This window comes from Phyllobates terribilis, unplaced genomic scaffold (assembly GCF_046119375.1).
Source record: "Phyllobates terribilis strain yellow unplaced genomic scaffold, ASM4611937v1 Scaffold_3__8_contigs__length_932513732, whole genome shotgun sequence".
NCBI classification, from domain to species: domain Eukaryota; kingdom Metazoa; phylum Chordata; class Amphibia; order Anura; family Dendrobatidae; genus Phyllobates; species Phyllobates terribilis.
In genome coordinates, this window is record NW_027362763.1 from 375,539,037 (window position 1) to 375,564,025 (window position 24,989).

The window sequence follows — 24,989 nt, forward strand, 5'->3', positions numbered from 1 at the left end:
TGGATGTGATGTGGAGATATGTGAAGCTCTATCACCACTGTGGATGTGATGTAGAGACACGTGACGCTCTATCACCTCTGTGGATGTGATGTGAAGACATGTGAAGCTCTATCACCACTCTGGATATGATGTGGAGACACGTGAAGCTCTATCACCACTGTGGATGTGATGTGGGGACACGTGAAGCTCTATCACCACTGTGGATGTGATGTGGAGACATGTGAAGCTCTATCACCACTGTGGATGTGATGTGGGGACTAGTGATGAGTGAGTATGAATTGTCAACCCCTTCGGTGAATATGCCTGTTTGTTAGGCAATCCCTGCATGTGTCATAGGTGTTTAACAGGTTTGACACATGCAGCCGCAGAGACACTTAAATTGATGTCGAGCACGCCGCAAATACTCAGTGAGCACCCGAGCATGGGTTAACAATTCATACTCGTCCATCACTAGTGGGGACACATGAAGATCTATCACCACTGTGGATGTGATGTCGGGACATGTGAAGCTCTATCACCACTGTGGATGTGATGTGGGGACATTTGAAGCTCTATCACCACTGTGGATGTGATGTGGAGACATGTGAAGCTCTATCACCACTGTGGATGTGATGTCGGGACATGTGAAGCTCTATTACCACTGTTGATGTGATGTGGAGACATGTGAAGCTCTATCAACATTGTGGATGTGATGTGGGGACATTTGAAGCTCTATCACCACTGTGGATGTGATGTGGAGACATGTGAAGCTCTATCACCACTGTGGATGTGATGTCGGGACATGTGAAGCTCTATCACCACTGTGGATGTGATGTGGAGACATGTGAAGCTCTATCACCACTGTGGATGTGATGTCGGGACATGTGAAGCTCTATCACCACTGTGGATGTGATGTGGGAGACATGAGAAGGTCTATTACCACTGTTGATGTGATGTGGAGACATGTGAAGCTCTATCAACATTGTGGATGTGATGTGGGGACATTTGAAGCTCTATTACTACTGTGGATGTGGTGTGGAGACATGTGACGCTCTATCACCACTGTGGATGTGGTGTAGAGTGCAGTGATTGTGCTGCTTTCCACAGGTGAGGACACTGTTCTGTTATTTCCAATACTGGAGTGATGACAGAGGTCAGTGCTGGGGCAGATACTGACAGCTAATGAGTGTGCAGTGGGTGGACAGAAGCCGGTGCTGGACACTGAGGCCAGGTGGTGCCAGATCTGGCTGTGAGGTTAGATAATACAGCAAAGGGAACTGTCAAGTTTGGAAGAGCCGCAGGTGAACAAAGTGGGTGCAGGGAATAAAGTGAAATTCAGGAGGAACGAAAGCAGAAACAAGAGAAAAAAATTATAGGGGTGATGTATATTACAATACAGCACAGATTAGCTTAAAAAAATGGATTTTGGGGTCTGACAACCTCTTTAAGGGAGGTAAGAGGCACCAAAGTGTCAAGTCAGAAAATTCAAAACCATTTAAATGAGTGTGGTCTGCGTGCTAGATGACCTGCAAGGGTACCTGACCACACCACCAAGCACAGGCGTCATCATCTTGCATGGCGCAGTGAGCATCTACGCTTTATGAGGGACCAGTGGGCCTCAGTGCTGTTCACTGATGAAAGTCGATTCACGCTGAGCAGAAATTATGGCCGCCAACGATGTTGGAGACGTCAAGGAGAGCGTTATGCATCAGTCACTGTTGTCACTAGATGGTGGTGATGTTGCAGTGTGAGCAGGTGTGTTTAGTCAAGACAGAACTGCCCTACACTTTGTGAATGGTACAGTGACAAGCCTTAACTACTTGAATAACATCATTAATCCAGTCATTGTGCCTCTGCACGAACAACACAGGCCTAATTTCATCTTCATAGGTGACAATGCTCCAGCTCATTGAGGTTGCATTATTGGGGAATGGCTGCTGGAGACTGGTGTACCTAAAATGGAGTGGCCTGCACTTTCTCCAGACCTGAATCAATCAGCTGAGTCGCCGTGTAGAGGCTTGTAACTCTGTACCCCAGAACCTCAATGACCTGAGGGCCGCCCTTCATGAAGAGTGGGAAGACATGCATCAGCAGATAATAACTTGACTTGTGAATAGCATGTGTAATGCAGCGGCTTGCGGCATTACTGTAATGGTCCAGGGTGTGTTCTGGCGGACTATGTACCTCTCCCTCAGAAGGACTGATCACATGACTGTGACATCACTGCAGGTCCTGTGTGCACTGAAGGACTGATCACATGACTGTGACATCATTGCAGGTCCTGTGTGCACTGAAGGATATATAAATCCTGGTGCTTTTGAAACAGGGTGTGGAAGGCGTGAGGCCTGTTCCCCGTGTGTGGGACACCGTTAGAGTGTGAGGCCTAGTGAGGCCTAGTGAGGCCTAGTGAGGCCTAGTGAGGCCTAGTGAGGCCTAGTGAAGCCTGAAAGGCAGAGGCTGGATCCTTGTGTGTAAGAGATCCCAGTAGCCTTGGAAGGTACGAGGGTTGGAGACCCCCATCTGGGAAGCCGCAAAGCCACAGCTGTGGCAGAAGAAATCTGATGGAAACCGCTAGACCCGGCAAATGGTAAAAGCGGTGAGTTATATGGACATTGATATAGTTACTTTGCTGAAGGCTGTAACTGGAGCCAAGTGGGCCTGTCTGCCACTTGAAATGCTCTTGGATGTTATGTGTGTTAACATGCCGGTGAGCCACTAAGATGGACTGTGTGATAAGCAGTTATGAAGTGTAATAAACTGCTGGATTTCATGTTACTGGAAAACATTGCATGTGTGCTTTAATTGACCCGGTGAAGCGAGTGTCCCCCAGCATGATGACTAGCGCTGCCTTACACATGATACATCATTGTCAAGCTGTAATTGATGCTCAAGGCCACAAGTTATTGAGACATTGACATTTTTTGGGGTATACCCATCACTGTTGTTGGCTTTTGTTTCAATAAATTGTTTGAGATGAGGAAATCACTATTGCATGCTTCTGCTTAAATGCCCTACTTTCATGATAAAATATCACTGTAGCATGAACTGTTTACATTCTCTATAAATTTCGCCGGAAGGCCAAATATCTCTAACATTTTGTGAGTAGTGTATTTTGTTTGAACACAGCTTTAAGATTAGTTACAAAAAAATTTTTTTAATGCATCCATGTTTTTTTTTAATATAATGTTTTTATAATGTTTGTTTTTTTCAATTTTACAATTCACTAGCTATGTAAAAAAAACATCAGCAATCTTTCAAATTTTCTCACTTGAGACTAGGGCTAGTATTAGACTCATACTTCTTGTTCTGTACTTATCACTTCTCAGCAGTCTTATTGACATCAATTACAGGATTTTAGAAAGGTAAATGCTTGATAAGCGTCAAAATCTCTACTACCGTTTGGAAGATGTCTACTTATTTGTGGCTGTGGATTTTTACCAAGTGGGACTTCTTGGTCTATGGTAGTGTCCCTCAACTCCAGTCCTCAAGAGTCACCAACAGATCATGTTTTCAGGATTTCCTTAGTATTGCTCAGGTGATAATTACATCACTTGTACAATACTAAGGAAATACTGAAACATCTGTTGGTGACTCTTGAGGACTGGAGTTGGTTAACAATGGTCTATGTTCTCTGCATCCAGCTGATATGAAAGTGCTCCTGACCACTGCATATACAGTATGTAAATGGCATCATGGTAGACATAGCAATGTAAACATTAAAGAGTTAACAGCATTTGCATAGCAAACACTGACCCTGCAAACAGCTGGGAACTGAGAGCCAGACCTTTGCCGATCTGGTTCTTTCCTAAGGATAGACTACCAATATTGTGAACCCGAGAAGAAACCTTAGACACTTGGCGCCATCCATAATGTTAACTTAATTGTTAGGTAATTAAAAGTAATTAAAGGCTATAGGTAGATGAGATTTATATATATCATAAGTGTAACTTAATACTTTTATCCTATGATTAATTTCCTTCTTGTACATGTTGTCGCTAGCAAATTACTTGTCAGATTTGCTGATTACCCATGAGATATATGGATCACTGCTTCAAGAATTAGCACTTTAATTAAAAAGTACACAACAAGCTTGTACTCTGCAGAAAATGTTTCTATAACTGATGGGAGAAAAGCTAGAGTCATCAGTTTAAAGGGTACCAGATACAAAAACTTTACAACAGTGGTCACATTCACTTAGTAAAAAAGTGACGACTTGCCAAAGACAGCTTTGTAGTCTTATTAAGAGTCTTGATAAAAAATGTTCAACTTTATAAAACTTGTGGAAGTGGCAGCAATGATCATATTGCTTTCAGTCATGTTAATCCTTATTGAAAGTAAAATTTAAAAGTATAGAATTACATTTAAAGGGCTTGCCCTATCTTCTTTCTTTAGGAGAGCACCACTCTCGGCCCCTGGTCACTTGCTTGCCAGGGGGGAATTGTGCTTTTGAAGACTGAAAGTTCACACCAGTGGCATGATTGCATGGCTAGTCTGAACTGTGGACTCCCCCCCCATGCTGCTTTCAGCTTTGCCTCTGAAACATCGAAAGAGCACTGAAGATGGCCAAATCTAGTGATCGAGAGAGATTCAAGACTGTACCTGAAAACAGCCATCTCTGATAGATTGCAAAGGTTGCCAGTAACCTAGGCAATGAGCAGTAAACTATAAGATTAAAAATCCATCTGTTCTTCAGAACGGAGAAGATTTTTATTAAGAGTTAAATAGCAACGTTTTTTTTTTTACTAGCACTTTGCAATTTACCGATTTAAATTGAACCAATCCCTTTAATCCCTTGCTGGTCATCCGTATGCTGACTCACAGCACAGCTATGGTCATATGTGTAATTTATGTCCCTTGTACATTCCCTGCTGTGATATATAAATCTTAATGTTACATGGCAGGACAGCTGGGGTTTATTCTGTTACACCACTTGCTGAAGCTGCGATTAAGAAAGCCTTATAAATGTGATCAGAGCACACCTCAGTAAAAGTATTCATAAAAGCTAGAGGGAAAATGTTACTTGCAAAACAATACTAAATTTCATGCCTGGGAGTACTGTGGAAGTTCTTTCATGCTTGCATTATGTTTGCTCTATCATGTTTATTTATCTACATTTTCAAGTTCTACTAAATGTGGCTAACACAATTAGAATCATGCAGATTTTTGCTGTGTAATCTGAGAGCAGCATGATGTAGTGGAAGAGAGCCTGATTCCAGCGATGAGTCACTTACTGCAGGGTTCCCCAACTCCAGTCCTCAAGGCCCACCAACAGGTCATGTTTTCAGGATTTCCTTAGTATTGCACAGGTGATAATTCCATCATCAGCACAGGCAATAGTTACATCACCTGTGCAATACTAAGGAAATCCTGAAAACATGACCTGTTGGTGGGCCTTGAGGACTGGAGTTGGGGAACCCTGACTTACTGGACTGTGTTTTGCTCTTTCAATACAATCAGTGTTTTATCTGTAGGAAATTATCACTGCAGGACTAGCTGCCCTTCTGCCTCTTGGCTGAACCAAGCTCCCAGAACTGATTAGCAGCTTTTTGTCAATATACAATATACACAGAAAGCTGGATTAAAAAGGGTCAACATTCTGAGCCCTGCTAAAATTGCAGAGGAGAAATCTGTGATTCTATCACAGTTGCTGCATCCAGTAAACTAAGTGATACATTGCTGGAATCAGGGTGTCACGACTCTGTTGTCGGGTATCCCAGGGCAAGGGGCTCCTACCCTGTCCCTAATGCTAGGGGCACCCTAGCTGGCCCTGTTCCCCCTATTACTTCTGAAGGTGAAGACATCGGGGCCATGTAACTTATCTGAGCTCCTCATTCTGCCCTCCTTCTGCCCCCTCCAACCCTTCCAGGGAAAAGAAAAGAGGAGTAGTAGTGTATGGCAGTACACAAACCAGACTAACAAGGTAATACAAACAGGGCTAAAGGAAAATACCAATTATACAAATATATGCACACAAACAACAGAGGTCAATACTGGAGAGTGGAGGATGTGGAACAAACCAAAATAGGAGAAGAATAAGATTAACACGCAACCTAAACCACACAACAGTCTAAGCTGAAATCCACCAAACGCCTTCTCAAATAACCACTCTCCACCACACTCCTAGAATCATGCAGCATAAGCTAGCTCTGGCAATGATAGCCTGCCAAAGCCCAGTATATATAGGAACGGGAAGAGGCTAACACTGCACAGCTGAGAGCCTAAATGAAGGTAAGCTTCCAGGAGCTCACAACTGAGCAGATTAACCCATGCACTGCTAAAAGAATCCTGCACCATTTAATATGAAGGCAAAAGGCTTCTAATGAGCGCAGGAGTGGGAGGAATCAGACTCTGCGGTCTTCTGGCTCCTCTCTGTCGCAGTAAACCAATGACACAGGGTTTCTGTCCCTCCATCATGCTGCTATCAGATTACATGGTAAAAACCTGCTGACATATTCCCTTTAATGTTCCTCAATACTGACCTGACAGAAAGCTACAAATTGCCTTTTGGCACATTACACCGTGAGTCCCAACTGTAGGTTGTACACAGTTATAAACACTACCAACATGTAGTTTCCAGGCAGATTTATGGGCAACTGCAAATGTTTGCTGATATGAAGAAAAGGAGAGTACAGGGATCAAATGGAACCAAGCTGTAATACCAGACAAAATATCTGGATGACAGCTCCTTCATACTTTCATGGGGATTCTAATGGTCAGACCTCTACCAAACACACAATGATAGAAAATCTAAAGAATATACAATCAGTGTTATACCTTGGAAACCCTGTAAAGATGAACTATCACAATGTCAAAAGTGGACAGTTTTTTCTCTTATTTTATCTACATTTCTACATTACAAAATTGTGCTGACAGGTTCTCTTTAGGCTTGCACAATCCAGAAAGTTACAAGAAACAGAAAAAATTGTAGTCCTGAAGTAATCTAGTATTTCCTACTGACTCTTTGTTATCATGTTAATTAAAAGAGAACCAATGTCACCAATTGGGTGTTTGTTCCTGAAAATTGTGTTTTTTATGACTATTAATCATGAAATGTGGGCATGTACGCATAGGCTAGGGAAAGATTTGCCAAAGAACAGTAGTACAGTAAGTTATGCATGCTATCACAGCTTAGGGTGCTCTCACAAATTGCATTTTGCCACCCATTCATTGGTTCCGTATGGGTGTCCACCTCCAGTAGTTTTTTCGGTCTGGTTGCAGCTTTTACAGGTGAAAAGAAGCAAAAGGATTCAAGCTGATGTTCAGGAAGCAAACAATGCATTCTCATTAGAAACTTGATTCTAACTACTCCGACAATCAGTTGCTTTAAGAAACCATGGTGCTTGTGAGAGCCCTGAAGCATTTTCAAGTGAAATAAATGGGACAATATCCAGCACAGCAACTGCTATGTAGACCACCACAAATTAGGGTGCTTTCACATTGCGTTTTGCCACGCATTCGTTGGTTCCGTCTGGGTGTCCACCTCCAGTAGGCGTGCACAACCGAAAATGATGCACGTCAGAGAGCACGGTGCAGCACGGTGGCTCAGTGGTTAGCACTGCAGCTTTGCAGCAACGGGATCCTGGGTTCAAATCCCACCAAGGACAAGGAGTTTGTATGTTATCTCTGTGTTTGTGTGGGATTCCTCCCAGTTCTCCAGTTTCCTCCCACACTCCAAAGACATACTGATAGGGAATCTAGATTGTGAGCCCCAATGGGGACAGTGTCGATAATGTCTGTAAATTGTCTGAATTGTAAAGCACTGTGGAATATGTTGGCGCTATGTAAATAAAAATATTATTATTATTAAATAGGTAGTTGAGATGAAATAGAAATTCATTATGTCTAATACATAATCGCTATGTTTATATATTATATATCTACAGATAATACAGGATACACAATTCATAGTAGGTGATGTTCCAACTTCCCTCCTTTTTTTCCTTTACAATAACCAATACGATTTTATACAGTATAAAATACAGGATGCACTATTCACAATAGTGATGTTAGGGCTCACCTCCTACTCCTTCCTGACCATGAAAAACTGGAGCATGGTCAGATAAATACCTTCGTAAATAATAGGCTGTTTTTTGATGACACATTCTCTTTAAAAGCACTTGACTTCCCCTTATCTCACAGTTTGATAGGCAAATATTATAAAGTAAATACTATAGGGCAGAGGTTTACATAGAAATCGTGTTTCCCCATAGCAAGAGTTCATAAGGTTCTACCCCCCCAAAAAAAAAATTCAAAAGAGTAGATGGGGTTGAGGTACATGGGTGCAGTCACAGAAGGGCATACCTCCCAACATTTTTTAACACAGGGAGAGGGCCATTTTTTGGGGGGCATGTACACAGAAATAGTGCCCGTGCCAGAGCCCCTTAGTATTCTCACCAACTACAATACCCCTTTCATACAGCATGATGATGACAAAAGTTCCCCAACAGACAGTATTATACCTCAGTAAATTCACCCACATAATTTGTTCCCACAGTACCCCCACACAGTATAATGGTCCCACAGCCCCTCACACTATATTATGCCCCACAGCCCGCCGCACTCCGTATTATGTCACACAGAATCCCACACACAGCATGATGTTCCACAGGACTCCAAATAGCATGATGCCTCATTAGCTAACAGCCCCTTACCTAACAGCCTGCCACACAGTATGATGTCCCATAGGCCACTACACAATTTGATGACTCCACAGCAATCCACACAGTACGATGGACCCCACAGCTCCCACACATAGAATGAAGGACCCCACAGCTCCCAATACAGTATGTTGGCCCCACAGCTCCCCATAAATTATACTGGCTGTACAGCCCCCCATACAGTATGATGGCTCCACAGCCCCCCACATTATGTATGATGGCCCCACAGCCCCTGACATATTATTATGGACGCCGACAGACCCCCATATCATGTATAATTGCTCCCCACAGTCAATGCACAATCTTCCCACAGCTTTTCATACAGAAGACCTTCACACAATGTATGATGGCCTAGACTGACCCTCACACAGTATGCTGGCCCCCCACAGGCCCTCACATAGTGTGATAGCTCCACAGCCCCCACACAGTATGATGGCTCCACAGTCCCCCACACAGTATGATGGCACCAGAGCCCCCTATACAGTATGATGGCCCCACAGCCCTGCCCACAGAATGATGGTCCCATAGACCTTTGCTCAGTATGATGGCCCACAGCCCCTCTACACAGTATGATGGCCCACAGCCCCTCTACACAGTATGATGGCTCCCATAGCTCTCTACATATTATGATGGTCCCACAGCTCACAACACAACTTGATGGTCCTATAGCCCCCACATATATGATGGCTTGCCACAGTCCCTTACACAGTATAATGAATCCCCATGGTCACCTAAAACATGTATGATGACCCCACAGCTCCTCACACCATGTTTGATGACCCCGCAGCCCTTAAAAAAAGTATGATGGACCCACAGCCCCCACACATTATAATGCCCCCCACAACACAGTATAATGGTCCCTCACGCCAACCGCACAGTATGATTTACCCCACAGCCTCTCACACCAATTATGATGGCCCCTTAAGTCCCTCACACAGTATGAATGTACCCCACAGCCCTCTAAATAGAATAATGGCCCCCTCAATATCCCATATCATGTATGATGACTCTCACAGCGCCTCGCACAGTATGATGGACCCTCACAGTCCCCCATGCTATGTATGATAGCCGCAAATTATCCACCTTTTGATTGGCGAAATAAAATAAAAATCCTCACCGAATCCCGTTCCCCTGCTCTAATGTCCGCACAGTAAGGGTGGTGTAGTGTCATCATCGTGCCGGCTGTGCTGAGACTCAGAGCTCAGACACACAGGGAGAATGATGAAATAGGGAGCCTCGACTTCATCTTCCATCATTGTATTCAATGATATCTGCGTCCAGAGGATATAGATACCATTGAAATTGGAATACGAGGTGTAAAGGCAGGTGTGATTTCATGTAATAAAATATGCACCTCAGGCACAACACTTTTCTATCTCTGTGTTTTTTGTTCATGTGATTGTTTTGTATGAATCCTTACCCTTCTTTCCCAAATCTCTCCTGTCCCTTTTCCCTTTCTGCTCCCTTTCTGTTATCCCTATTATACAAACAATTTTAGTTGTATGCTAATAAAATTTGTCCTTCCCGCTTTTCCCTCCCTCTTTCCATTTCCCTGTTAAAAGTTCATTATTATTTATATTGTTGATATACCATTTACCTATTGCTAAACTTGTTAAACTCAATAAAAATAATTTAAAAAAAAAAAGAAGTTATGGCTCTTGAAAGAACAGTAGGAGAAAAAGAAAACGCTAAAGCAAAAAAGTGAAATGGTACAGTTATATGAAAAAGTTTGGGCACCCCTATTAATCTTAAGCTTAATGTTTTATAAAAATTGGTGTTTTTGCAACAGCTATTTCAGTTTGATATATGTAATAACTGTTGGACACAGTAATGTTTCTGCCTTGAAATGAGGTTTATTGTACTAACAGAAAATGTGCAATCTGCATTCAAACAAAAATTGACAGGTGCATAAGTATGGGCACCTCACCAGAAAAGTGACATTAATATTTAGTAGATCCTCCTTTTGCAAAAATAACAGCCTCTAGTCGCTTCCTGTAGCTTTTAATGATTTCCTGGATCCTGGATGAAGGTATTTTTGACCATTCCTCTTTACAAAACAATTCCAGTTCAGTTAAGTTTGATGGTCGCCGAGCATGGACAGCCCTCTTCAAATGATCCCACAGATGTTCAATGATATTCAGGTCTGGGGTGCCCAAACTTTTTCATATAACTGTAAATAAATAATGTATTGGGTTTGTACTGTGAAATCTGGTGACAGATCCACATGATAATACCTGTTTCTATTAACGCAAAATACAATTGTTTTGGATAATAATAATAAAAATATATATATATATATACACCTGAGATCATGGTGTATACATAATCTCCCCAGGCTAGACATTTTTTAAATTACATTTGCTGAAATTAAATATGAAATATCGTTTGCCAAAATGGTCTTTAAATTGAATAACCATGCATGTGTTTGGGCCTAAGCTGTCACTCAACCCGGCATGGTCATCAGCTGTCCCACATTTCAAGAGATTGTATCCAGTTTCAAACAAGTCTTCCTGGAAATTTTTGTCCCTGAACATGGGTCAGTTTTCTTAGTGCTGTGGAGATAGGTTAAATTTAATTGTGGCTATATATATAAATATATACTGAACACAACTATCTGAAAGGTGAAATAGGACAATATACTTTTCTAATCTAGTAACCACTGTAAGCATTAATAGTTATATACTGTAATTACATAGTCATTATGGTAAAAAAATGGCACATTTGTCAAGGTCAACCGGGGATTGGGAATTAATAAAGAGAAGGGGTATTCGCATAGTTTTCCCTCCTGATCCCGATCAACATTCAGATCAAGAACTTTACACATTTACATAATTATTTATATCTGCAAGGAGTTTGTATGTTCTCCCCGTCTTTGCGTGGGTTTCCTCTGGGTTCTCCGGTTTCCTCCCACACTCCAAAGACATACTGATAGGGAATCTAGATTATGAGCCCCAATGGGGACAGTGATGATGATGTCTGTAAAACACTGTGGAATTAATGGCGTTATATACATAAGTGATAAAATTAAAAAATAAATATTATTTTCTTATAACCCCCCCAAATCTTAGCCTTTCTTGAAACCATCAATAGTTCCTACTGTGTCCAGTTCTTGTGGTAGACTATTCCACAGCTTAATAGTTCTCATGGTAAAGAAGCCTTCCTGCTATGGAGATTGGACCTTTTTTCTCCAGATGGACGGAATGTCCTTTTGTCAATGATAGAATAACCAACCATTGGGTCCCAGCATTTGCTTTATTTCCCCAAATGTGCGACTCTCAATTACTATTTTTATTATTAATTTATACCGTAACTCAAATGGAGAATAGTGCTTTGTTTCTATCTGATTTACCTGAAGCACTATGTACGCTGCAATATAATTTTGCTTTGTTTTAAAATGTTGCTAATTATGACAGGGTGTCGGTCATACGCCGAGGCTTTAGTCACACATAAGGGACGAAAATCAAATCGTTTTTCACCAGTGGGCTAGATCTGATTTACAAACTGTCTGAGACCTCCGTCTCTGTAGATTGTAGGTGCAATTGCAATTGCAAGATCAAATGCAAATAATAAATAAGGAGCTGAATTACACCTTTTAATATTTTTTAAATTGTTCATGTAAAAACAAAAGACATACAAATGTCACAAGCAGGCATATCGATGAAATGCGGACATGAAAAATGGACATACGGAACAATACAGAATAAGCAGTCTAAACATAGCCAAGGAAGATAGAATGAAAAGCAAGGATCACTGTATTTTGCATTTGGTTCTGGGATCATTTTATATTGAATTTGGGTCTCTTAACTATACTGTCTTTAAGGAGAGACAGTACAAAAGGCCTAGTTGTATACAGTCTAATAGTGTCACGTCAATTCTGTACATCAGCTGCTGAATGATATCTTCCCAACCTCCCAAAACTGAGCTTCAGCCCCCCTACTTCACATTCCACTGGCTGCATCTGTTTCAAGAGATCAGCGTCAGTTCTAGAAATAGCAGTATAGAGTGGCCAGATAGAGAACGTCCAAAGATAGGTCACAGCTCAAGACTTCTCAACACCAACACATTCCAGTGGGTCCCTACCAGTACATGTGCAAAGCAAAAGTGTAACAGAAAAGAATATATGTAGAAAAGTCATTAGAGAGATAAACAGAAAGATGGCTGGATAGATAGATAGGTAGATAGATAGATAGATGCGGGCAACATAGTATAAATAATAAAACTGTGTTAATACATTAATATTTGTCAGTGATTATAATAATATAAAGGATTTTTATATCCAATAACATCATAGTCCCTATTTGTTTCGTTTTGGTAAAACAAAAGTTAGAGTAGACACAAAAGGCAGAATAAAAGTTCAGCACAACTTACCCTTTCAGATCAGATGTGGTCTCAAGCTGTGATCTTGCTGTAAGCAGAGAAAATGTCAAGGTTCAGACAGGGCTGAATGACAGCAACCAGTCGCCCTAGCACACACTCCGCCACCTGACTGCACCTGTCACCGGAGAGACGTCCCTAAAGCCTTTCCTTTCACATTGAGAAGAGACCAAACTGTGTGCATATTGAGCTTTAAAACTGTCTCCACCTCTGCTGTCCACTGCACCACCTACAGGGAGGGACGGCACCACCCTGTGACCCTTGTGTTATTGTAACTCTTCTTACGTCATGGTGCCATTGTGCTCTACTGTATCTTATGTGGAAGTTATTTTTCCTATTGGATTAACAGTGACCAATAACAATATTTACATCAAACAACATTTAAAGTATAAAGTGCATGAAAGGTGATTTCTTTACTGTCCATGTAAATCATGATCAGGCACCTAAAAACCTTGGTTTCCAGCGACCTTTCTTTTACTCCTTATATATAAGACATTTATGTTTGATTAAACTTTTATGTTACATTGCACTTTTTCAATCAGTAACCAATCTTTGGTATAACCACAAGATAAAATAAGCACTTTATTTTCACTGACATTTAGCTAAAATGTAGTTATTCACTGAGTAAACTTACCTGCCTTTTTATAACCTGTGTACCTAGATCACATCCCTAAAAGGGTATTCACATCTCCAAGATCCAATCATCCCATTATCTATTAGGTATAATAATAATATTAGCAAATACCTCCAATTAGAAATGTAGTAGAGTTCTTATGATTAGCTATGTCGCTTGCCATATATGCATGGTATTGCAGTAGCTTAGGTATCCATGGTTACGACCACTAACAACTAACTATCACTATATGAGTGGTCATAACGATGGATACCTAAGCTACTGCAGATGGGGGAAGCGACATAGCGAATCAGAAGAACTATAGTACATTTCTAATTGGAGGTATTTGCTAATATTATTATACCTAATAAATATTGGGATAGGATATTGGAGATGGGAATACCCCTTTAAGGTATACATGTTCTTTCACACAAAACCTATAGAAAAGCATTGTGTTGCCAACTGTTGTCACCATCAACAAGTTTATAACTGATTTGAAGCACATATCAGTCTAATATGCCCAGAAACAAACCCCATCCTAATGCTCTTTAAATTGTCATCCACATTTCTTTTAATAAGCGGTTGCTCTTGTTCAATATTCTTTTAGCATTGTAGATACTAGAACTTTCCTTCTCTCACTTCCTAGCATGCATTGTTAATAATATTGTCCAATGGCTTGCCTGCCCTAAACTTAAAGCCCAAATCTCTGTTATGCCCATATGCAGTTTGCAGAGGAGCAAGAGCAGAGAGACAAAGACCCTCTCCCATTTATTACAATCGGTCGACACGTTTCTGCTGTTAGAAATAGATTACAATTTACAACAGGAGGTGGAGAGCAATTAAGACAGATGAGTGACTCCTACTGGCCAGAACTTTAGAGTGATGTTTCTGGTGTAAGACTACATAATTTTTAAAGAAAATAATTTACACATTGCGGGGGGCAGTTTACACACGTATTAGTCACTGCTTTGAGCTATGGCCACTGTTTGGCTGCAAAGATTACATGATATCTCCTGCTGAAAGAAGAAGCGAGAGACCAGTGAGGTCCATGGCAGCAGTACCAAGAAACTGTCACGAGAGTACATGTTTTTTTCAGAGTCTGTCATGAGAGTACATGTTTTTATCAAGGTATGTCACAATACTATGTGTTTTTATCAGGGTCTGCCACAAGAGTATGTGTTTTTTTTTTTTTAATTCAAACCAGTTTACAAGTGGCGTAGTCTGCAGGATTCAAACATTTCAAATGAAGAAATCGGGGAATCTAATTCCTGTAATACGGACAGGATGCCAGACAACGTCTCGAATCCCAAGATGGTGGACCGCATTGTGAATTCCAAGATGGTGGAGAGCAGTTCGGGCCCCAGGATGATGCCGTTCTGTGGTCTGAGTCAGGGAAGTCCAGCACACCGTGGGAGTGGATGGAGTCTGAAGGTACGAAGAAGATGCGCCCGGCCCACTGCAGCGACGACCTCGAAAATGAGGTGTGCCAGAGCCAAGGTCCGACCCAGAAGAGGTGGAGCGTCGCAAAAGGAGATCCAGCAAGGGAAGTGGCCCATTGGATGAGAAAAACAGAGTGAAGGAAGCTGACCAGGGTCGGACTTGGGTGTCTGGGGCTCACAAGGGGAATTGACCCTATGGGCATACCCTACAGCAAATATCTGTTAGCCGTTATCCCCGTTATAGTGGAGCATCGACTGTAAAACACAGACGGCTCCTGCACATCCACTGTGTGCCACTATAACTGGGATGTACAATTACAATAGTTTGCATTAAAGTGTTCTTTGATTAAAAGAAGTGATAATAATACCACATACAAAGGAGAAATACCGCCACACCATGACTGGACTACATATTCCACCACATAGTGACCAAATAATACCACATACAAGGGACAAAAACCGCCACATCATGACCAGACCACATATTACCACCACATAGTGACCGAATAATACCACATACAAGGAACAACATATAAGGGAGAAACACCACCACACCGTGACAGAATACTACAATACTAATCATGAATAAAAACCACAATACTAACAACACTGTTATTACTACCAGCGATATTATACACAGGAGTGTATAGTGTACAGTATAGTGTATAGTGTCAGTGTACAGGTAATACAGGGATCACCAGTGTCATTATACACAAGAGTTCTGCATATAGTGTCAGCGTACAGGTAATACAGGGATCACCAGTGACATTATAAACAGGAGCTCTGTATATTGTGTCAGTGTACAGGCAGGTAATACAGTGATCACCAGTGACATTATACACAAGAGCTCTGTATATAGTGTATAGTGTACAGGTAATACAGTGATCAACAGTGGCATTATACCAAGGAGCTCTGTATATAGTGTCAGTGTACAGGTAATACAGTGATCATCAGTCACATGATACACAGGAGCTCTGTATATAGTGTAAAGTGTGCATGTAGATGTGATACAGTGACTCACCAGTGATGTCTCTAGGTGAAGTCCTTCATCTTCACTTTTCTTCTTCATCTGGCACAGGCTGCCATCACTTCTTCCTGCCGGGACTTGTCTCTGCATAAAATAACAGTCATTTATAGCTCATCTCTTTTAGAGCACATTCCCCACTTTTCCCCCAACTTCTACACTACGCCAGATGAAGAAAAAAAGCGACATAGTGCCGCCCTGCACAGTAAAAGGACCCCCTTTTGTTCCCCCTCGTGGAAAACAGTCTCCTAAAAAGTAAATTATATTACAGCAGTAATAATGTCCCTCACTTGCCACCAAAAAGTAATAATGTTTGTTCCTCATTCTGACCCCCATACATTAATTAAAGGGAATCTGTCAGGTCCCCCATGCCCTCCAACCCAGCAGAATTCACTTATTTATGAGTAAACTCCCCGCCTAACCAGCCTTGTATAAAGTTTTTCTGTAAAAATGAGGTTTAAAAAAAGCATTTATATTGTCCCCGTTTCCTATGCTAATGAGGGCTTTGACTAGTCGATGGGGCGTTAGTTGCCCATGACCAGTCAGCCCTATTTCCATGGCCCTTGTGAGCATGATAACATAATTTGCAGGAGCTGTCGTCATCGTCAGCCTCTGCAAATCTCGTGCACGCCCGCCGCACATTTTGGCAGCGTCACTGCACCTCTGCAGCCTGGTGTACGCTTCCCAGCTCCAGAGACGCACTGCGCATGAATGGAAGCCATCTTCAGAACTTCCGATCGTGCACCTCTGAACCCCATGATTACATGGAAAGAGGATGCACATTCAGTTGAACCAGCGGGCCTCCTCTACATCCTGCTCGGGGGCTCGCTAAGGACCCGGGGCCCACCAGAGAATGCACCGGTGTCCTGCTCGGCCAGTCTGACCCTGAAGGCAGCCTATCTGGTGAGAAACGCAGAGTGAAGTAGGCATGTCCGGTGTCAGAGTCACTGGGAGTAACAGAAGGGGTGGCGGTCGTGTCACTGGTATGACCTCTGGAAGGGTGGAGCCAGTCAGGCGGGAATAGATTGGTGAGTGACTGGCCAGCTCCATTTTGCCCACAGCTAAGAGCCGCAGCAGACATACCAGACATTAGCCGAGCAGCGATGAGCAGAGTCTACAATGGGAGCATTGAGGTAGAAGAAACGGAGATGGAGACTTCCTCCGATGAGGAGGTGATTTACCCCGTGACCGCCAGGGTTGCTTCAGGAGTCGACAAGCCAGAAGGTGTTGATGCAGGCCATGTGACACCTCTGCCAGTTTCCATATAATGGCAAACGACTCCTCCAGCCTAAAGTATGACTGTACCAACACGAGGTCCAAATCCAGTACTGGATGCCAGTCCTTGATGAGACCACAGCATCAGGTCAGTCTGACCCAGCAGGAGAGACCTCGCCCTAGGTGACGATGAAACACTGTCCCTAAGAAGGTATGAGAGACCGGGGGAGGAAGAGGAGGAGGAAGGAAGGGGTGCCCCGAATCCTGCACCTGTACCCCCAAAATGAACCTGGCCTGAAGAGTTTGACTGGAGCAGGGGGACGTGGGGGCCTCACTCACTGTAAATAAAAATTATTGGAGGAACCTATGGCCGTGGGAATAGACCAATGTGGTGGAAGAAAGGATGAAAGCAGATGCTCTGGCCCAGAAGTGGATGGCAGGCCAAAAGTGGGCACTATTTGAAGAGCAGTGCGCCGAAGGCCGGGTGGTGATCTTCAACCATGTTAAAAGGTTTCGGCTTCATCCGGGAGCAAGGAACAGGAGACGAGGTATATGTAAACCTGGCCATGGTGAAACGAGACACCCTGTCTTACCGCTTGTATAGCCTGTATGTGGGGGAGAAAGTGAGTTTTTGCAAAGTATGGTGCCGCAAAGGTTGCTACACGGTGGGGGAAACTCACCTCGTGACCATTGAAGAGCATGAAAAGTGGGAGGAGGAGGCTGAATTTGAAACTTAACACTGGCAGAAGTGAATCAGCGGGGTCCGTGGATGAGGAGATCACAAGTCATAACTGCAAGGAAAATATGAGGACCCAGACTCCTGTTTGACCGGATCCAGCACTAGCATCTGTTTGTCCAGAAACAGCTTCGCCCAGGTGTTCATGGCCAGTACAGGACTTTTGCAGGACAATCCTGTGCAGCAACAAATTCCTGAACAGCCCTGGAGATGGGATGTACCTCCATCATCCAAATACTGGGAGGCCTGGAAGAAGAAAAGTGTATGAAGGAAGAAGGTTGTTCCATCTGTGGTTCCAGTGTCCCTTGAGGCCGTGTTATTCGAGCCTTGTTTTACTGTTCTCTGGGTGGAGAAAGGTTCAGTTGGATCCGAGGAACTCTTACTGCTGAAGGAGTTTGAGTTGTGCAAGTTGACCAACCTGTTGCTGCATTGGGCTTAGTGCCCCTCTGTTAAAGGGGCATGAACATTATGTCCCATTGTCCCAACCCAGTGAGACCGGCGTCGTAATGACCCAGAGAAAAGGAAGACGTCATTCAGCTGGAGAAGCAAAGAGTTAAAATGTGTTTGATGTTGCTGTGATGCTGAGTTTGCTTTTGTTTCAGATTTCGGTATGGTCAGTGACGACCATTTTTAAAGAAGAGGGATATGTAAGAGGGTGGCAGGAGTGCTAAAAAGTTATGTTCTGTGGTTAAAATGTATGCATATTATAAAAAGTATTTTATCCCTATGACGGGTGTGTGTGTCAAGTTCCTGCAGGGTTAACTGTAAGGCCATCCCCAGTTAGTACGGGAGGGTGGACCTATAGGGGAACCAGTGGGAAGGTTTTAGGGATATAGGAAGTACTTAATCAGTGTTGAGAAGGCTGTGTTTGGGAGAGGAGGTGAAAGGGAGAAGACAGGTTTATTAGCTGTGGAACTACAAGGCTCAGCATGGAAAGAAGCTAGTTACAGAGGTGGCAGGATATCACAAGCAATTGGGGGCCCCTGCAGAAAGGAAAGCTTATAAGTCCAGGAAATGCACAATCCAGCAGAAAATGGGGACCTTGGGAAAAGGTAGCACCCTGCTGTGAGTACTGAAACTGTCACGGGAATACAACACCAGAGAGAGACCAGAAGTTTGCGGCGTCTGGTTTCACAAACTCCTGTGCTGGTTAGAAGTACTACACCATCTTAGTAAACAATGTAGTTTTTTTCCTTGCTAGCAGTGCACGGGTTAATCTGTTTAGTTGAAGCTCCTGGAGCTTTCCTAACTAGATTGTCTCAGCTGTTCAGTGTTGGCCACTCCCCTCTGCTATATATGCTCACCACTGGCACTTAGAAATTGCCAGTGTTAGTTATTACAGCCTGGTTTGGAGTTGGAGGTGTAGTTTGTGGTTGGAGTTGGTGTTTGGAGATTTGTTCAGGAGATTGTGGCTTGGAATTTTTGATTGTGTTCAGTTACGCAATTGACTGATGAGTGATGGAAGAAGCTGCAGCTGCGTCAACTACTGGGTTGGTTATTGGAGAACTCACAGTGAGAGTATGGTATGTACACATCCGATTCCAACACAGGGAATATATATATACCCCTATACAGTCACTGCCAACTCGACAATAACAAAAGAAATAATAGCTACGACCACCAATTATTTATACAGGCCGATTGGACACCCGTTACAGGTAGCGTATAATTTCAGAGGTGCGGTTTACAGAGCAAAAGGAACAGAGCTAATTTTATATATTTAATCCAGAAAGGTAGGCAGTGTTTATAAAAATATACAAAGATAGTACAAAATTGGAACAAAACAATACAGTATATACAATTAGATAAGGTAAAAGGGATAACAAAAGAAAATTACTAAACCTGATGTCACGGAAATGGTTTAGACCTTAGTGGAGGGAGGTACTCCTTAAGAAAATGGACAGAACCCCTTGGTGAGCTCATGTGGGGGATGGTTGTGAGATGTGCTAGGACCGTTAGAATTTTATGACCCCTAACATACAGGATATCTTCACCCTTAGAGGTTCCAGGTGGTAGATATTGTCGTCATGTTTCTTATCACGATTTTACCTTTATATAGAGATGAAACAGGCCTGGATAGCATCATCAGCCGTTATTAAGTTGGAGGGGTTAGAATGGCCTTAAGGTGATGTAAGATAGCTCTCAGACACATAGTTGATGGGAGGTATGTATCACAGAGATAGTTGTTGTCTGTGACGTAATCCTGGAATGTTGCTCTAGTGCACATAAGCACTAAGATGATTGTTTGGTGCATCCGGGACTAGGTTTTATGGGCAACCTGAGAGACGGGCGAGTCTGGTTGCCCACATACCTCACCTCTGGGTGTAGTTAAGAGGTTAAAATAGAGTCCTTTGTTTGATACATGGTCTGTGTATGAAGGGGGAAGGCCTCCTGTGTGTTGTTATCTCCACACTGAGCCAGTGTACTGGATGCTATCCAGCCTGTGTGTCCACAGGACTGGCTAACCAGAGACTTTGCCTAAATGACTGTTTTCTTTGTTTTTCCTGCACTAAAGGCTGTTTGTTTATCTTTTGCTTGTGGACAGTTGATGAGGTAATAAACCGACATGGACATTTAAATGGAAACGCTTCCTGTTTTCCTCCCGACACACCCAAGTTAGTAGAACCCCCACAATTGGGTGTTAGAAGTGGGTGCAGCATTCCCAGCAAATAAGTGTGACTGCTACAAGACATTTTGCATGTCCTGAGTGAAGTCTGCCACAAGCCAGCAAGTGACACCAGACAAAATGGAGGACCTGCTTAAACAACTGGTGCAAGCGCAGCAGGCACAGCACCATCAGCACCAGCAATTGTTACAGCAACAACAAATGGTGCAACAGGAGACCACTAAGCTGCTTATGCAACAGATCCAGGTCCAGAAGCAGCAGCAACAGGATCAGCACCGTCAGCAGCAGAAGAAAATTGATCTCGCAGAGGTGATTCGTGGCACAGTGACAGCTCTGACAAGGTCAGTGGACGATTTTTTCATCCGGAAGGTGGTAAGGAGAGCCCAGCAGAAATGACCCCGGGGGATGACATAGAGGCCTTTTTGACTGTATTTGAAAAGATCGCCAAGAGGGAGAAACTTTCGCCAGAGCACTGGGCAGAGGTGCTGACGCCATACTTAACGTGGGAACCCCAGAAGGCTTACTTTGACTTGACCTTGTAAGATGTCAAGGAGTATGGCAAGCTAAAAACTGAAATTTTGGCGCGGTTGGAGGTGACGATAACTGTCAGGGCGCAGCGGGTCCACCGCTGGGCGTATTACCGTGACAAACCCCCTCGCTCCCAAATGTTTGACCTACTGCACTTGGTCCAAAAATGTCTGCAGCCAGAGTCCTCTACCTCTGTGCAGAAGGTAGAGAGAGTGGTAATGGACCAGCTTGTGCTTTCCCTGCCACAGCCAATACAGACTTGGGTTGCCCGGAATCCCCGGAATGCTGATGAACTGATTAGTGATGAGTGAGTATGTTCTGCTAACCCTTTCGGTGAGCATGCTCGGGCGAACACCGAGTATCTTCAGCGTGCTCGGGTGTTATGCTTCAGTCTCTCTGTGTGCATGATTTGCGACTGTTTGACAGCTTTAATACATGTGAGGAATGTCTGTTTCTTAGACATTCCTCACATGTACAGTGGTGGCCAAAAGTATTGGCACCCCTGCAATTCTGTCAGATAATACTCAGTTTCTTCCTGAAAATGATTGCAATCACAAATTCTTTGGTATTATTATCTTCATTTAATTTGTCTTCAATGAAAAACACAAAAAGAATTGTCCTAAAGCCAAATTGGATATAATTCCACACCAAACCTAAAAAAGGGGGTGGACAAAAGTATTGGCACTGTTTGAAAAATCATGTGATGCTTCTCTAATTCGTGTAATTAACAGCACCTGTAACTTTCCTGTGGCACCTAACAGGTGTTGGCAATAACTAAATCACACTTGCAGCCAGTTAACATGGATTAAAGTTGACTCAACCTCTGTCCTGTGTCCTTGTGTGTACCACATTGAGCATGGAGAAAAGAAAGAAGACCAAAGAACTGTCTGAGGACTTGAGAAACCAAATTGTGAGGAAGCATGAGCAATCTCAAGGCTACAAGTCCATCTCCAAAGACCTGAATGTTCCTGTGTCTTCCGTGCGCAGTGTCACTAAGAAGTTTAAAGCCCATGGCACTGTGGCTAACCTCCCTAGATGTGGACGGAAAAGAAAAATTGACGAGAGATTTCAACGCAAGATTGTGTGGATGGTGGATAAAGAAACTCAACTAACATCCAAACAAGTTCAAGCTGCCCTGCAGTCCGAGGGTACAACAGTGTCAACCCGTACTATCCGTCGGCATCTGAATGAAAAGGGACTGTATGGTAGGATACCCAGGAAGACCCCACTTCTTACCCCGAGACATAAAAAAGCCAGGCTAGAGTTTGCCAAAACTTACCTGAGAAAGCCTAAAACGTTTTGGAAGAATGTTTTCTGGTCAGATGAGACAAAAGTGGAGCTTTTTGGGAAAAAGCATCAGCATAGAGTGTACAGGAAAAAAAAAGAGGCATTCAAAGAAAAGAACACGGTCCCTACAGTCAAACATGGTGGAGGTTCCCTGATGTTTTGGGGTTGCTTTGCTGCCTCTGGCACTGGACTGCTTGACCGTGTGCATGGCATTATGAAGTCTGAAAACTACCAACAAATTTTGCAGCATAATGTAGGGCCCAGTGTGAGAAAGCTGAGTCTCCCTCAGAGGTCATGGGTCTTCCAGCAGGACAATGACCCAAAACACACTTCCAAAAGCACTATAAAATGGTTTGAGAGAAAGCACTGGAGACTTCTAAGGTGTCCAGCAATGAGTCCAGATCTGAATCCCATAGAACACCTGTGGAGGGATCTCAAAATGGCAGTTTGGAGAAGGCATCCTTCAAATATCAGGGACCTGGAGCAGTTTGCCAGAGAAGAATGGTCTACAATTCCAGCAGAGCATTGTAAGAAACTCATTGATGGTTACTGGAAGTGGTTGTTCGCAGTTATTTTGGCTAATGGTTGTGCAACCAAGTATTTGGCTGAGGGTGCCAATACTTTTGTCTGGCCCATTTTTGGAGTTTTGTGTGAAATGATCAATGATTTGATTTTTGCTTCATTCTCTTTTGTGTTTTTTCCTTGCAAGCAAATTAAATGAAGATAATAATACCAAAGAATTTGTGATTGCAAACATTTTCAGGAAGAAACTGAGTATTATCTGACAGAATTGCAGGGGTGCCAATACTTTTGGCCACCACTGTATTAAAGCTGTCAAACAGTCGCAAATCATGCACATGGAGTGAGTGAAACATAACACCCGAGCACGCTGAAGATACTCGGTGTTCGCCCGAGCATGCTCGCCGAAAGGGTTAACAGAACATACTCGCTCATCACTAGAACTGATCGGACAGGTTGAGAGGTATCAGGAGGTTGAGGGCTCCTTGGGAAGGCAGCCCACTCCATACTGGAGATCCCAACAGGGGGCGGAGGCCCAAAAGAGGGTGGGGCATCCAAGGTCCAAAGGGGCAGTGGAGGTAATGCCAAAGGTCCCTACTGGTGATATTATATTCTGGAAATGCCACGGCCCATGCTATATAACCACCCGTTGTCCCCTGACGAGCAAATGGACTGCAGCCTGGCATGCTGCTTTTCATACTATGCGTATCCGGCCTACAGTGTGAACTGTCCACCCAGTGAGGGGCCACAAGCTTGTCCCATAAAGGTAAATGGCTGGTAAGTAACTGGACTGCTAGACTCCGGGAGTCTGATGACCCTTGTGAGGGCTACACTTTCTCTCCAGCTGATCCCAGGGAAGAAGGTTGGCGTCCGTTGCATTCATGGTAATGATAAAGACTATCTGCTGGTCAGAGTGAACATTGAAACGGCCCATGGTACTGAGTCCCTCGAGGTCGGCGTCATCCAGGACTTATGTCATCCCATTATTTTAGGCCAGGACTTTTGTTTGTTTTGGATTCTGTGGTGGAAGGGTTCAGGGCTCGGTTGCTCAGATACGAAACCAGTTAGCCGTAAAGATGTATCGCCACACCCAGAGTCAGACGGGTTTCCCTTCTGTGTCCTTGTGTAAGATGAGGAGGTAGTGTCCTCTGAGACAAGCATTCCTGAGTTAGGGGTGACCAGTGAAAATTTTAAGTCCGCCCAACATAGGGACTTAACTCTGAGGGATGCATTTAACAATGTCACAGTCATTATGGTGTTGCACAGGAGCTGGGGAATGACACAAGATTTCCCTATTTTATGTTGAGTTGGGAGTTATTGTACCGGGTTACAAAAGTGAGGGAGAAGCTTGTGGAACAGTTATTGGTACCAGAGCCCTATAGACGGAGGGTGTTGGACATGGCACATTTACATGTCTTGGGTGGCCATCTGGGAGTGGAAAAAACTCAGGAACGGATCATGCAAAGGTTCTATTGGCCCGGATGTCACCGGGAAATCTTAAAGTATTGCAGGTCCTGTCCTACATGCCAGTAAACTGCCCCCACCTCTCACTTTCGAAGTCCCCTCGTGCCATTGCTCATCATTGAAGTGCCGTTTGAGAGAATTTCCATGGACTTGGTCGATCCCCTGGTTAAAGCTGCTCCTGGGCATCAATAAATATTAGTCATCCTGGACTATGCCACACGCTATCCTGAAACGATTCTCCTGAGAAATTCCTCGGCAGAGAGTATAGCTCATGAATTGGTCCACGTCTTTACCTAGACAGGATTACCAAGGGAGATCAAGACCGACCAAGGGACACCCTTTATGAGTAAGTTGCTGAGGGAATTGTGTAAAACCCTGCAAATCACCCATCAGTGTACCATCCTCAGACAGATGGCCTTGTGGAGAGGTTCAATAAAACTCAGAAGAGTATGCTGAAGAAGGCTGCAGAAAAGGACGGTAGAGACTGGGACTGTCTCCTATGTATCTGTTGTTTTCTATCTGAGAGGT

General features: G+C 43.4%; 1 protein-coding gene across 1 annotated transcript in view; it reads right to left on the reverse strand.

Moving 5' to 3' along the window:
- Positions 1–13,210, reverse strand: part of KLHL31 (kelch like family member 31) — a 36,774-nt gene extending 23,564 nt beyond the window's left edge. The window contains exon 1 of the mRNA XM_073675415.1: positions 13,005–13,210. The gene's annotated coding sequence lies outside the window, so the exon portion shown is untranslated. The remainder of the gene's footprint in view (positions 1–13,004) is intronic.
- Positions 13,211–24,989: the final 11,779 nt, after the last annotated feature.